Below are 14,686 nucleotides of genomic sequence, written 5' to 3'. Positions count from 1 at the left end.
GGCAAATAAATACTAGGGATCTCTGATTCAAGAGGCTTCTCGGCCTGCTAAACATAAGCCATGAACTTTATAATCGCTTAATCGTACTTCAACACAATATAACCGACTCAAGCCCACAATCTAAACTCTTCACCACTGGGGATATCACATCATTGCCCAAACCAGAGCACCCTCATAATTCTAAGGATTAGATGTGATAGAACCGAAGTGCATATATCATCTAAATGAAGGATGACTACATACAACCTAGATTTTGTTCCTGCCAATTAAGCCATTTGAAATTACCCAAGCCACTGGATCTATCAACCACTACTACAAGATTAGAAAAGAAAAATCCATGTGAAATGCTTTCCTTTCTGTACAACACTAAATCAGCATTGTGGACGGCAATGGGATGCCAGCAAACAAGTCATGGCGTATGGCCAATGTAAAAGATTCTCGCATGACCTTCAGGACCAAACAGGCCAGGAATGTTGCAGGAATCCGTGGCAGCATTTTCTCCACTGTGCCTGTAACCTCTCCATTCCTTGCAGACAGCTCGGTCTGAATCCCATCACACTGAGTCCAATAACCTACTTCTACCCCATCAGTCATCCTAAAGCTCAGCAATCAGTGTCTGAATGTGGCGACACACCTAATCCTGAACTTGTATTAAGCTGCATACGACACCAATACCGCAACAACTGAGATCTTGCTCAACGCTCAACAATAAAGGAAATAAATTTGTTATTGGCTTTCAACCACATTTCATGATAATTCATGCTACAAATGTCATTTTAATTGAATTGTGAAAGGTACCAAGGCTCGAGAAAGAGTAATTGATGTGCTGACAAATGAGCAGTGGAAAACCAGTGGAATGAAGATCATGAAGAGTACCGTTTTACAGCCATTTTTCCCTGCTGTGCAGGGGTTAGGCTTTTTCTTGAGGCAATGTTTTTATGGCCGGATGCCCTTCCTGACGCCAACCCTGGTCGCCTCTTACGACACACAGGGATATGGTACACCTATTCTAACCGGGGCATACACCGGGACCAGTATACTGGTACTCATTTCACCGACCTCGGAAGGATGACAGGCTGAGTCAACCCCCTGGTGTTAATTCAGCAGCCAACGGGGCTTGAACTCAGGACCCTGGGATCCCAAGCCACCACTCTAACCACTAAGCCAACACCAGGCTTAAGATCATGAAGAGTACAATAGATCATAAAAGATGGGGGTAAAGCCATCACCATGAACAACTGGAAAAGAGGGCTTGTTGAAAGGGTTTGCATGGCTCAAACTGCTAACCAGGAAAAAAAAAATAAAAACGGCAACTTCTTTTTGTGTTTTTTTAACCATTACACTAACCATTCCGACATCAAACTCAGTTGTGTCCTGTTGTGTTCTTCCACCTCATTTGTGTTTTCCGTTCATCTACTATGTTCTTCTTGTTCTGTTACGTTCTTGTTACCCTCACCAAAGGAGAGGGTATTGTATTCGGGTCCGTTTGTTTGTCGGCACAGAATGTGCTAATGTAGGCCACAGATGTCACCTCGTGGTAACCAGTAGTACACATTATCTTTTTTTTTTTTCAACTGAGTACATCTAAAAAAGAACGTACAATAAAAATGTGAGTACGTCCATAAAGTATATACAATTAGAATGTTACTACGTGTTTAAAGTATGTACATTTAGAATGTGAGTACATCGATAAAGTATGTACAATTAGAATGTGAGTACATCTACAATGTATGTACAATTAGAATGTGAGTACGTCTACAAAGTATGTACAATTAGAATGTGAGTACATCTACAAAGTATGTACAATTAGAATGCGAGTACATATATAAAGTATTGTAGTTTCCCGCCCGTCGGCGTGCGGACGACCACTTTTAGCCAATGGCAGCCGCTCTCGCCCACCGAACGGGCAAACCGAGTCGCAGCTTTCAGATCAACGCCGAAATCCAGCCACGGGTGTGTTTTTAAGCACACCACAGCCTTGTCAATACTCTACCTGTGCGCTACAGGGTCTGATCGCCGAATGGTCGATTTACCTAATTAATCGCGCGGGCAGACTACCGAGAGATTATACCTTGACGGAACCCGTAAGGAAACGAGCCGCTTAAGCAGCTCGCTCCATTTGCGATTGCCGAGCGGATTATCGCCAAGCCCGTCGGACCCGATTCTCTTATCGGTTATTAACAACCAACTATATTCTGAACTTAATTATGGCAGTTCAATTGAGGGAAGAGGACACAACGAGCAGGTGCACATTCACACAAGACATTTATTTACAAAGCACGCATGCAATCAGGCAAGGCAAACACGCATGCAATTATGCAATCACCAAAAGCACGACAAAAGAACTACAACCGTGTTAATATTATCTACACACATGTACTTAACAGTTTACTACTTGACAGACATGGCGCCACAACATTCATTCAAAGAAAAAGCCCAGGAAAGGAAAGGGGAAGAACTGGACCTCGTGGGTCTTTATAGTTCACGGAGCCGTGGAGACCGCAAAAGCTCCGAGAGGCCGGGCTGACTACCTTGTCGCCCTCGTGGTGACTCGCTGGGCCCTGGTTCGGTGACCCTCGGTGTGTCCGCCCGCACCCGACCGGACTCCACCAGCTCCCGTTCTGAGTCAGCCTCCGCTCTCTGTCAGCATGCAGCTTTCCAAGCTGCCAACTCGAACTGAACCTGACGTGCCCATTTTCCTCAACTCTACACCCCCAGCTCGCCCTTTTTTCGCCACGAGCTTCGCCCCTCCCTTCCCGGTATGCGGGGGAAATTCCAGCAGAGCTCGGCCGGGCAGTTGTTGTTGCCCCCAAAGGGAAGGGGTCGCAGTGGGCTCTTTCACCCAAAATGAGCGACCTCCCCCACTTCACCTTTGAACCTTGGCTCAACCCGTCCCTCCTCCCTCCCGGCGCGGGGAGGGGGGAGGGGAAATCCCTGGTGTTATCAGGATCTCTCTCTTCGGAGCACCTTGTTGTTTCAACCGTTGGTTGGCGTGGTGTTTTGCGTTGGGGAGGCAGTTTGTGGTTAGCGCTGTGGTGGGGATGGTGTGGTTGTTGAAAGGCGGTTGTGGAGAAGGTGGTTGTGGAGAAGGTGATTGTGGAGAAGGTGGTTGTGGAGAAGGTGGTTGTGGTTGTTCCAAAATAACGACAGCAAAAGAATAACGGCTGACTCAAAGATCACAGCCTGGTTACACGAATTAATCCCTTTAAACATCGGTGGGGAAATCTAATCTGAACACACAATTATCGACATAACTGATCTCTGGGATACCTGAATGGTGTTCTGTGAATTTCCACAACCGTAACACTACCCCCTCCCCGTTTTACAGACTCGTCCTGAGTCGTCAAATTTTCGTGTGCTTCTATGTGAAAGTTCTCCCCTAGTACGATTTACCTTCGGATCCCTGAGTGCGACATTTGGTGTATCCGTGTCCCAAAAGTAAATAACCTACGGGCTGAGTAACTAACTAAACAAACTCACTCATGCAGACAACTTAAATAAATTGCCGGCGCTAAGACACACATGCAGGGGAAGCAAAACCAATTTACAATTTACCTAAACCTTAACTTATAAATTTACACAAACCATGGCCCAGGACTGATGGACTCTGTAGGAAAAAGGCACATAGCATTGTCAACGGTATTTTGAGGGTGGGCGCTCCGCAGATGAAGGTCGGATGTCTTCGGGGCCTGTTCAAAAGGCCCCGTTGTCTGTCACAAAACCTTTTCATGTCTTCAGCTGCTGAAGGCAACTCACCCCAGCCCGGCGGCTATGTGCCATCCCACAGGCCATTCTTGAAGCAGGGAGCCAGGCTACTCAAATGCAGTCTCTGGCTCATGAAACAAATGCAGGTGTTGTACAGGGAATGTGGCCGGCTGCCCAATGCAGTCTTCGGCCTCCCCCTTGAAATGAGCGCAGTGAACACAAAACGGTGCACGGGCTGCACCAATGAAGTCCCCATGTGCAGCTGCCTGCAGGGCAGTCCCTGCAGAACACTGGATGGGCACTGACTCAAGCAAACACAAAAAGGAATGGTGCATGGGCTGCCTCAATGCAGACTCCGTGTGCAGATGGATGAATGGATGGATGCAAATACGGTGCATGGGCTGCCCAATGCAGTCCCGTGGTGCGGCTGCCTACAGGGTAGTCCCTGCAGCTCGCGTGATGATCCTGGTGCACATGGTGATGGATGGTGTGGGGAAAATGCAACAACAAGAAGGGCTAACAGGCATGGGGTCAAGGCAGAGGCAGGCAGACAAGGCATGGCAAGGCTGGCACAGGCCGTTGTAGCAAAACACAGGCCGGCAGGTGAAGCTGGCCGGCCTCTTGTCTCATTCTGGAGGTGTGTGTGGAGGGAGTGTGGTGGTCCTGACCGGTCTGAAGGCGGGCTCGGACCTACCCTACTGTCTCCTTCCCAACCTATCGCCTTTGCCTGTCTCTGTCCATACCCACTCCCCTTAAATTGCATAACACAAATTTAGCCTCAACTTTTTTTTTCCTTTATAAATCGTCTCCCTAACCCCCTTTATCGTCACTGTCTGGCTAACCTATCCTGTTACCTAGTCTACTCCCAACCCCTATGTTCCCTTCCTGGAGGGGAATAAGGGATAGCTAGCGTCCTGTCTTGAGGCCCAATGAAGCCTCAGAATGGCCTCCTCAGATCTCAGCGATCTAACCCAAAGTGGGTCCAGCAGCCCACAACGAGCAAAGGGATGGATGGTGCGGAGGGGTACACTTTCCTATCTACCCTAACATTATTAACCTTAAACTACCCCGGGGTTTTCAACAACCGCCTCTCACTTAATCTATTGGTTCTACCAACCAAGATTCCCGTCGCCTGTGTTGGTGTCCTTTCCAATTTGGGCCTTGCCCTCAAATTTTTCTTCCGTGTCCTTGCACGGTCTCATGGCTGGGATGTGTGGCTCCCTTGGCAGGAACTATCCTCTGCCGATTCTCCAACGATGGCACCCCCGGGCCCTGCAACTGCCTCCGAGCCTACCAGCTCCCTAAAACCTGGGGAGTGCCCTCCCTGGCTACTCCCCCTCGATGCTTACATGGCAGGCTGGCGCCACGGGCCCCTTCCCTAGGTGCCAGTGCCCACGACACTGCCCACACGGCCATTGGCACCCCGGGCCCCGCATCATGGGGGCCCACCCGTGCCCACTACGCTATCCCGGCACCCCTTGGGCCCTTGGCCTATTAGCCCGGTGCCCGGGGTACCCACTAAGCGATACTCACCGTTCGCAGCCACGCTCCCAGCCGTCAACAGGGCTCCTGCACCCCTCCAAACGGGTTTCGAGCCTACATTCCCACCAACAGCAAAACGACCTCCATTTTGTCAATTTGACTAACCCACTAACTCACTTTACACTGACCCCAGGGTCCCTTGGGTGGGAATCACTCCTCCCCCCAATCACTCATCGCACCATGCATTCCACATTCGCTCCATACACACAGGCCCGCTGGCCCTCACTCACTCATCAAGTACATTTTCCATTCCATTTCTCAACTCACATCGCTGAACTCTGCCATTCTTCTCTACAGGAATCCCTCATCTAACTCGTGCTCCCTCGTCATCTCTTACTATATAGCACATCCTTTTAACACTATGTAGCTAAGCTACGTCCCCACTACACACTCACAATCTGTCCGTGTCTCCAAAAATCCCATACTCCATCCTAAATCTAAACAGACATCCCTCTAACTAATCCATTCCACAGGCCCCATGAGGACTTGTCCCTGCCCCATGAAGCCGGTCTAACTAAGCTAACCCATCCCCCTAACTTGTGGTATCCTGTGCCCAAGCAAGGGGGTCTTCCACCCCTTGCCTGGGAATCCTGTTCACCCGAAACGGGGAGGCTTGCTTTGCTCTCCTTTTTTTCCCCTTGCGCGCACCAGCACGGCAACTCACAACCTGCGCTCTTTCCCCGTGACGTCATGGCAGCTGTTCGCGCTTTGCGCACCTCGTCCCTCCTCGGAAGGTACCATCCGGCAGGGATTTCCCTCCTGCCGGATTCCAACCATGCAGCCACGACGTCACTGCGCATCTCAAGCAAGCCTCGCGTTTCGAGGGGTTCCCCACGCGAGCACATGTGCTCTGCTCGTCGGAGCTTTACAAACACGCTCGCGTGGAGAACCCATCCGTTCCAAATTCACTATCCCAGCCTACCTTCTGTCCGTCTGCGGGATCGGCTAACATCCACCACGTGCGTTTCCGGACCGGATTTCACTTGCGCAAGCGCGCACGTGGCGGACTCGTGCGAAAGCACAGCATGGACCCCGAGCGCGCTGCCGTGCGAATCTGGCACGGTGCTCAAAACAGCTACGGCCGCTACTCGGCCTTCGTCGTCTTCATTGCCATTCAACACACGCACTACCACGTGCCATGACGCTCACACACCTTACCATGACAATCGGACATGCGGTTGCAGTTTCCCGCATACCGAACGTCATCTCCCTGACATACAGCGCTCTCACACATTTCGAAACCACACACGCTGTTTCCCTCACACACGCTGCACCATCCACCCTCGGTGTTTCCTTCACACACGCGGTTTTTCTCACACACACCTTTTCACTCACACAACGCCTTTCACCCACAATATCCGCGCGTTTCAGCACACATTTCGCCACACTCGCGAACAAACATTTTGAAACCACGCTGGGAATTTGTGCTGCCACAAGGGGTCTCGGCGACTCCATACCCCCCAAGCTCCGTGTGTACCCGTCAACAGCACTCGCCCCCTCTAACTCGCAAAGCTCGACCGGACCCACCTGGTCGAAATCCGCTTCAAGGGGGAATATTCCCTCCCCTCGTTCCTGAAGAAGGCTATCCGGCTGCTCGCACCGGGTCACGGGACATTCCCCAAGCTCCCCCTCATTGTCCTCCACTACCTCCATGTGTGTGTGTTCGTCTTTACTTCCGTCCAATTCACCCCCTATCTCCGGTGTCTCTGTTATTTATTTTACTTCCCGCGTCTCCCTTGTCGTCACCTCTACCTCCTGTATTATCTTTCTCGTCTCCACGTGTCTCTTACACGTCTCAGTCACCCCATTTAATTTTTCCCTCTCTGTCACCGTCACTCTCTTTGCCGTTACGAGTCTCGTCCAACATGTCTCCCGAATTATTGTGTCGGCGTCTCTCGTCATGACCTCCCCCGTTTCCATCGCAGGCCGCACAGCCGTTGCACTCCCTCCCAGCTCGTTTGCTCCAACATGTGGCGCCGCCATTTTGTGCTCCGTTGTCAGAGTTTCGTCGCACGCAATCGCCCTTATGCCCGCCTGCAGGCCTCGCCCCACGCGCTGCATCCCACCCCGCAGCGTTTGCATATTTTTATCCATGTTGTTTTTCATTTCCTTAGCGTTTCCATCCATTTTGTTTTTTATTTCTTTCATTTCCTTTGCGTTTCCATTCATTTTGTTTCCCATTTGTTGCATATCCCCACTCATCGCTTGCACCATGTGCATCAACATTTCCCCCACTCAGCTGAATTCAGCTGACCCTGACGAAGCCGAATCGCCTCGGTTGGTCGTGGCTTCGCTGGGGACCGGGGAGGGATTTTGATGGAGGAGGGGGGGGGGTGTCATACACCATGGCTTCCGCCGCTGCCGAATCGCCTCGGTTGGTCGTGGCTTCGCTGGGGACCGGGGAGGTATTTTGACGGAGGGGGGGGGGTGTCATACACCACGGCCTCCGCCGCTGCCGAATCGCCTCGGTTGGTTGCGGCTTCACTGGGGACCGGGGAGGGATTTTGACGGAGGAGGGGGGGGTGTCATACACCACGGCCTCTGCACCCATTTCAGACTCTGGGTTTGTTTGTGGGGGAAATTCAACCTGCATATTGGAGTCCTGCATGGTTATTTCGTCCTGGGTCATGGATTCTACTATTTCTAAATCTATATCTAATACCCCCTGCTCCCGCTCACCTTGAACTGCAATCTTGCATATCAGAATAATTTATACGCTCGCAATTTGGGGGAACGGAGGGTCGCTCTACACACCCTTGATCCGATTCCCGTTAATTGAGTCTGGAGACGGAAGAGTTTGTATCCCGTTCGCTGACACCAGTGTTGTAGTTTCCCGCCCGTCGGCGTGCGGGCGACCGCTTTTAGCCAATGGCGGCCCCCCTCGCCCACCGAACGGGCAAACCTAGTCGCGGCTTTCGGATCAACGCCGAAATCCAGCCTCGGGTGTGTTTTTAAGCACACCACAGCCTTGTCAATACTCTACCCGCGCTACAGGGTCTGATCGCCGAATGGTCGATTTACCTAATTCATCGTGCGGGTAGACTACCGAGAGATTGTACCTCGACGGAACCCGTACGGAAACGAGCCACTTAAGCAGCTCACTCCGTTTGCGATTGCCCAGTGGATTATCGCCAAGCCCGTCGGACCCGATTCTCTTATCGGTTATTAACAACCAACTATATTCCAAACTTAATTATGGCAGTTCAATTGAGGGAAGAGGACACAATGAGCAGGTGCACATTCACACAAGACATTTATTTACAAAGCACGCATGCGGGCATGCACGTATGCAATCAGGCAAGGCAAACACGCATGCGATTATGCAATCAACAAAAGCACGACAAAAGAACTACAACTGTGCTAATATTTTCTACACACATGTACTTAACAGTTTACTACTTGACAGACATGGCGCCACAACATTCATTCAAAGAAAAACCTCAGGAAAGGAAAGGGGAAGAACTGGACCTCGTGGGTCTTTATGGTTCACGGAGCCGCGGAGACCGCAAAAGCTCCGGGAGGCCAGGCTGGCTACCTTGTCGCCCTCGTGGTGACTCGCTGGGCCCTGGTTCGGCGACCCTCGGTGTGTCTGCCCGCACCCGACTGGACTCCACCAGCTCCCGTTCTGAGTCAGCCTCCGCTCTCTGTCAGCCTGCAGCTTTCCAAGCTGCCAACTCGACCTGAACCTGACGTCCCCGTTTTCCTCAACTCCACACCCCCGGCTCACGTTCAGCATGCCCTTTTATTGCCACGGAGCTTCGCCCCTCCCTTCCCGGTGCGCGGGGGCGGGGGGGCGAAATTCCAGCAGAGCTCGGCCGGGCAGTTGTTGTTGCCCCCAAGGGGAGGGGTCGCAGTGGGCTCTTTCCACCAAAAATGAGCGCCCTCCCCTACTTCACCTTTGCTCGACCCGCCCCTCCTCCCTCCCGGCGCGTGGGGGGGGAGGGGAAGAGGGAATCCCCGGCGTTATCGGGATCTCTCTCTTCGGAGCACCTTGTTGTTTCAACCGCTGGTTGGCATGGTGTTATGCGTTGGGGAGGCCGTTTGTGGTTAGCGCTGTGGTGGGGATGGCGTGGTTGTTGAGAGGCGGTGTGGAGAAGGTGGTTGTGGAGAAGGTGGTTGTGGTTGTTCCAAAATAACGACAGCAAAAGAATAACGGCTGACTCAAAGATCACAGTCCGGTTACACGAATTAATCCCTTTAAACATTGGTGGGGAAATCTAATCTGAACACACACTTATCGACATAACTGACCTCTGGGATACCTGAATGGTGTTCTATGAATTTCCACAACCGTAACAGTATGTACAATTAGAATGTGAGTACATCTATAAAGCATGTATAATTAGAATGTGAGTACATCTATAAAGCATGTATAATTAGAATGTGAGTACGTCTTCAAAGTATGTACAATTAGAATGTGAGTACATCTATAAAGTATGTCTCATTAGAATGTGAGTATGTCTTCAAAGTATATACAATTAGAATGTGAGTACATGTATAAAGTATTGTTACGGTTCTAGGAACCGTACGCATACAACATACAGGTCTCCCAAGTCAGTTATGCCGTTAAGTATATGTGTAGACAGAACCCTCCTTGTGTGTGGTGGGAAATCCAAGGGGTGCGTTGCGATGCTTTTTTAGTTAGGGTAATAAATTTTTATATCCCGTCCTCCATTGCGATCCATGGTACCCGAGCGCTTGCAGCATTCGGTTCGCTGGCAGCAACGTACCACGGTCCACCTGTTGTCTCTGGAGGCTCGTTTTTCCGAGACAGAATCTTCGCTGTCGCAGTTCCTATTCGGCTTCTCCAAATGCCCCAACTCTTTCTTGATGAGTCCACACGCGTGGAGTCGGCGGGCATCGCCGGTGCCTGGCCGAGGCCCCTCCCAGAAAGGGCGGACCCATGGGAGCCCCGTCCAATCAGAGCGGACAGTGACGTCAGTTTTGACCATGGCCCCGCCTTGCTGAGGGAGGTCTATAAACCACGACATCATCCTCAGTCTTGAGTTATTTGGGGGTCGTTCATTCAGTTCTTTGGGGGTCGTTTGTTCTGTGCTTGGAGGCCGGAGTTGGTTGGAAAACGAAGGGGTTCTCGCTGCTTGGCTCCGCTCACATCTCGCCCCGACGGCACGACGACTGGTCCCGGCCCACTCGAGCTCCTCCATGGACCCAAACTCCACACGGGCGGCTGTGGACCTGACTGCACGACCGTTGGCAGGTGCCGCACCACGGAGCATTCCTTTCCCCGAGACTCAGGTACTCGAAAGAACTGCGACCTCAGCCCGCCTCCCTCCCTGGCTGCAAAAGTCCTTTGCCTTCAACTGGGTTTATTTTGTCCGAGTGTGTGTCTGAGTGTGTGGCGCCAGTCTAATAAGTAGAAACTGTATAAGTGTTTTCGATCATTGTAAATCTTGCCTGTATAATTCCCGCGTAAGTCTGCTCTGTGTCTGCTTTGTAAGTTGCTGTAAATTGTCGCACTACATCTTCTTTCTTTCCCCTACATAACGCCCCAATAAACCTGTTTCTGTGCCACATAAATTTCCTCGTCTATTATAAATAAATTATTGTAGAAATGTTCCCAGTTCGTTTCCGTCCTTTCTTTCATTGGTCCAGCATGGTTCAGATCAGAGTTTTACCCGGGTCTTTGTTCCCGTTAATCTGCTCATCCTAGCCGGCACAGCTTTGGCAGTTCCGCTCGACTGCACCCGAACCGGAGTTGGTAGTCGGTAGTTGGAACTCTACCGCAGTCGGTCGAATGACCCGGTTCGAGCAAGACGTGCCGAGGGCATGGTTCCCGGGTTGACGACACCGCATTGTTAATTAGGTAAATTGGTTCTAGACAAAAAGACCCTATGCTACGCGGTGGAGGTATTGGCGTCCACGGCCGGTTAAGCGACCCGCCGCCTCACAGAGTTATCCGGAGCGACGGCCTCCAATTTTGGGGAGTCTGGTGGGAGATGACGTAACCTCCCCCACCTAGTGGTCATTCTCGCCACTGGTCCCTGGCCCGCAACAGTATGTACAATTAGAATGTGAGTACCTCTTTAAAGTATGTCCCATTAGAATGTGAGCACGTCTTTAAAGTATGTACAATTAGAATGTGAGCACATCTACAAAGTATGTACAATTGGAATGACAAACAAACAAAAAACAGCACATCAATCGTCACACGAATTTGAAATCAATAATCGTCGTGAGAAAGATGTTTCTCCCATGAACTTGCGTGACCACGTCACACAAAGTTTGCCACAAGAGTCCAACACGATTTTGATGGTATTATGGTTTTCTATTCCAAACAGGAAACTAAATGATAATTTAAGAGAATAACAAAAAAAAAAACATGAGACATCATGCAGTACACGGTTTCAATCATCTTGTATAACTGACAAGGCTAAATAACTATTCAATGAAAATTCAACTTCATACAACAACAAAAATATAAAGCTCGGGAGTTCATAGAACACATTGCCCCACGCTGTCTTGAGAAACAAGGGGATGGGCAGGATCTACGAGCAGCAAATTTGATTGGTCGTGATGATGTAAAATACCGTAATATTGTCAAAGTACTGAAAAAAGGAAGGGTTTTGAAAGTGCCAAAAGGCGATTGTGTTCTACAGGGTTCAGCTATGCATTTCAATTAGAATAAAATTAAGATTTTAAAGGTCGTAGAAAAAAAAAATCCAGAAGTTTACCGCTGTTGATGCAATCAGTGTCTTATATACCACCTTATTTAACACGCTACACGAGTTATTCGTGTCTGTTGTTTGTGTCCTTTATGACGTCCTTAAAAACAGTAAGTTTACTATTTGGAATGGTTTTCAATTTTGTTTGACTTCCAGACAGGCAAACAAAAGTAAAAGTAAATAATCTCACTCCTCTATGCACATACACAATTGGGACCACAATCAAAGCCAAATTACTGCTAAACTACAGGTTCGTATTCCAATTTGTGTTCAAAATATAACCATCAATTGAAATCAAGTTGTTCCTCAATCATAAATTGAAGTTTGTACAGGCAAGCATAGACGAGTGAACCAATTGCTTAACCCCACTTTTCACTATGCACACGAGCGTAATGCCTCAAAAATCAATTATGGCTTACACTTCCTGGTTTCAGCTACTGAACACAACATAAACACACCACAGACAACAGATCCTGCTCTTGGCCATGGCTTTATTGTCATGCTGAGCAAAGCAATGACCTACTCCTGCCACACACAGCAGCCATTCAAGGCTTTACAGCATGTCAAAAGTTGTGATAGAGATGATAATCCCCAGCTTTAACCTTATCTTCAAAAGGAATCTTGTTTTGTTCTGCATCACATGAATAAAACCAAAGGAAGAACAACTTGGAGTTGGCAAAATCGTTTTTGGGGATTAAAACTGCACCATGAGCTATTGCAATGGCTCGGGTCCTTACCACGACAGGCAATTGCTATAGTTTGTGGTGCCTTTTTACACGAGTGTAAACCAAAGGCAGAAATGGAAACAGAAACCATTTCAAACATGCTCCTGAGAGATTGCTTTCATGCTAACCATTATCTGCAACAGGATCAAGAGGCCTCGAATAGCACACCACGATCGCACACGAGGCCTTTCATAAATCACCCAAACGGTTGCTGGATTTCACCCCACACACCCCACATTTCACCCCACACAGGCCACTCTTGTTCTTCAGGTCAATTGATATTGCTTCATCGGAAAGGACACTTTTCATGGCAGCATCTGCATGCATAGAATGAATCTCGAGTTCATGGCAACAATCTCTTCATCTGCCACAGTGGGAAGAAAATTCAAAAGACGTCACAGGTGACACAGCCAGGGCAGACCCCACCCAACGAGAACAATGAAGGCAGGAAATGAAATAGGTAATCATCACTCTGGTTCAGTGACATGAGTCAATGACTTCAACGAATGGTGGGAAGATGCAGGCAATGAGTGAAATATATCCAGCCTGCGTTAAAAGGACTTGCCACTGAAGGAATTGGCCAGCCCACTCGGAACCAAAACTCTGAAAGCACATTTTCTGAGAGAGTAGGGCGCTGCTGTGTCAGGGCCTTTCCGAGCACTAAAGCCCGATCATAGCAAGAACTCTGTAGCAGAAGTGGAACCACATCGCACAAATCGAATACGACATTGCGACTACGTTAACAGGGATTTACTTGATGAAACCAAGTTGTATGGCACACGACAAATAAATACCTATATCATAAAACTGTCTGAATGCTTGCCCTTTGTGCTGTGCAACAAGGGCACAGGTTAAAATATAACACCATTCTCCACACACAAGTTTTGTTTTATTTTCAGTCTTCATCTATTTGGAAGACAGAAAGGTCCTGATGTTCAGCAAACGTCGCCGTGGAGGAAGAAACTGCTTGTTTGGGAACACGACGCCGAGTGTGAAGCAACTGTGGCATAATCACACACGCATTGCCAAGCACTGCTCTGTCTCTCCCTTAAAGCAAATAGCAGAACTTCCTGAATGCTAGGCTGGACCGAGCAGATAGCGTTGGCGAGGAAAGGAACGCAAGCAAATGCAACCTGTTGATAGACTCGGTTGCAAACAGGAAAACTAGGAATGGTTCGCAGTTCACATGCGCCGATTCAAGCCTCACTCCATATGTCAGCAGATAATTGCTCATTGTACTCACACAAAGTAAAATATATACATATATATATATATATATATATATATATATATATATATATATATATAGATATATACGTATACCATCCGCATCAGTTTGTTTGGCGTTCCCATCAGAGCACTGAACTCGAGACTCGAGGAACCTTGGCTCAAATTCCATATATTCATGCATTGATTAATTGGTTTATTGACTCCGAGTGCCCTTGCAAGTGATACAAAAGTTCACCAATCTCTCCCGTCATGTCCTGCACGTGATACATCTACAACCTCCCATAAAGCCCGAGATAATTTCAAATGATAGGTTTTGTAAAACGCCTCACCATTAACGTTTATTTCATTTTCTGTACTAATCTATACATTGAATGTCATTTCGGTATCATCACACAATATCACTTAATGTTCCACTATCCAATGTGATGTTTCTGGAATCTCGAGTCACCAAATCTCGATATTAATTTCGTTGTAGTAAAATTATTTGGCCAAGATGGATGACGTTGCAGTCATCCCAAACGGATTCTAAATGTTAGCGGACAAGCCCACTTGGAACACATTTGTGGCAATTTTAAAGGAATCTACACACCATGCTTTCCCTGTACCTCTCATTTAGTTACCATTATCTCATCGACACCAGGCCCAAAGCATTGTGCGCTGATAACTACGTGCACAAAACAAAATTCCCATCTTGTGTGAACAAGCTGAGTGTGTGAGAAACTGACTTCGCTTAACTCTGAAGTTGCAAATATGAAATGACAGCAGAAATTAGCGCCACAAATTAGCAATTAATTTAATTGT

General features: G+C 48.7%; 1 protein-coding gene across 15 annotated transcripts in view; it reads right to left on the bottom strand.

The window, feature by feature from the left end:
* LOC147015137 (uncharacterized) overlaps positions 1 to 14,686 on the bottom strand; it is a 281,672-nt gene that overhangs the window by 61,576 nt on the left and 205,410 nt on the right. The gene's annotated exons all lie outside the window — the stretch shown is intronic.

The sequence above is a fragment of the Eptatretus burgeri genome, chromosome 12 (genome assembly GCF_056783735.1).
Source record: "Eptatretus burgeri isolate ZD-2024b chromosome 12, Ebu_testis_v1, whole genome shotgun sequence".
Lineage (NCBI taxonomy): Eukaryota > Metazoa > Chordata > Myxini > Myxiniformes > Myxinidae > Eptatretus > Eptatretus burgeri.
This window is presented reverse-complemented; position numbering and strand designations above follow the sequence as displayed.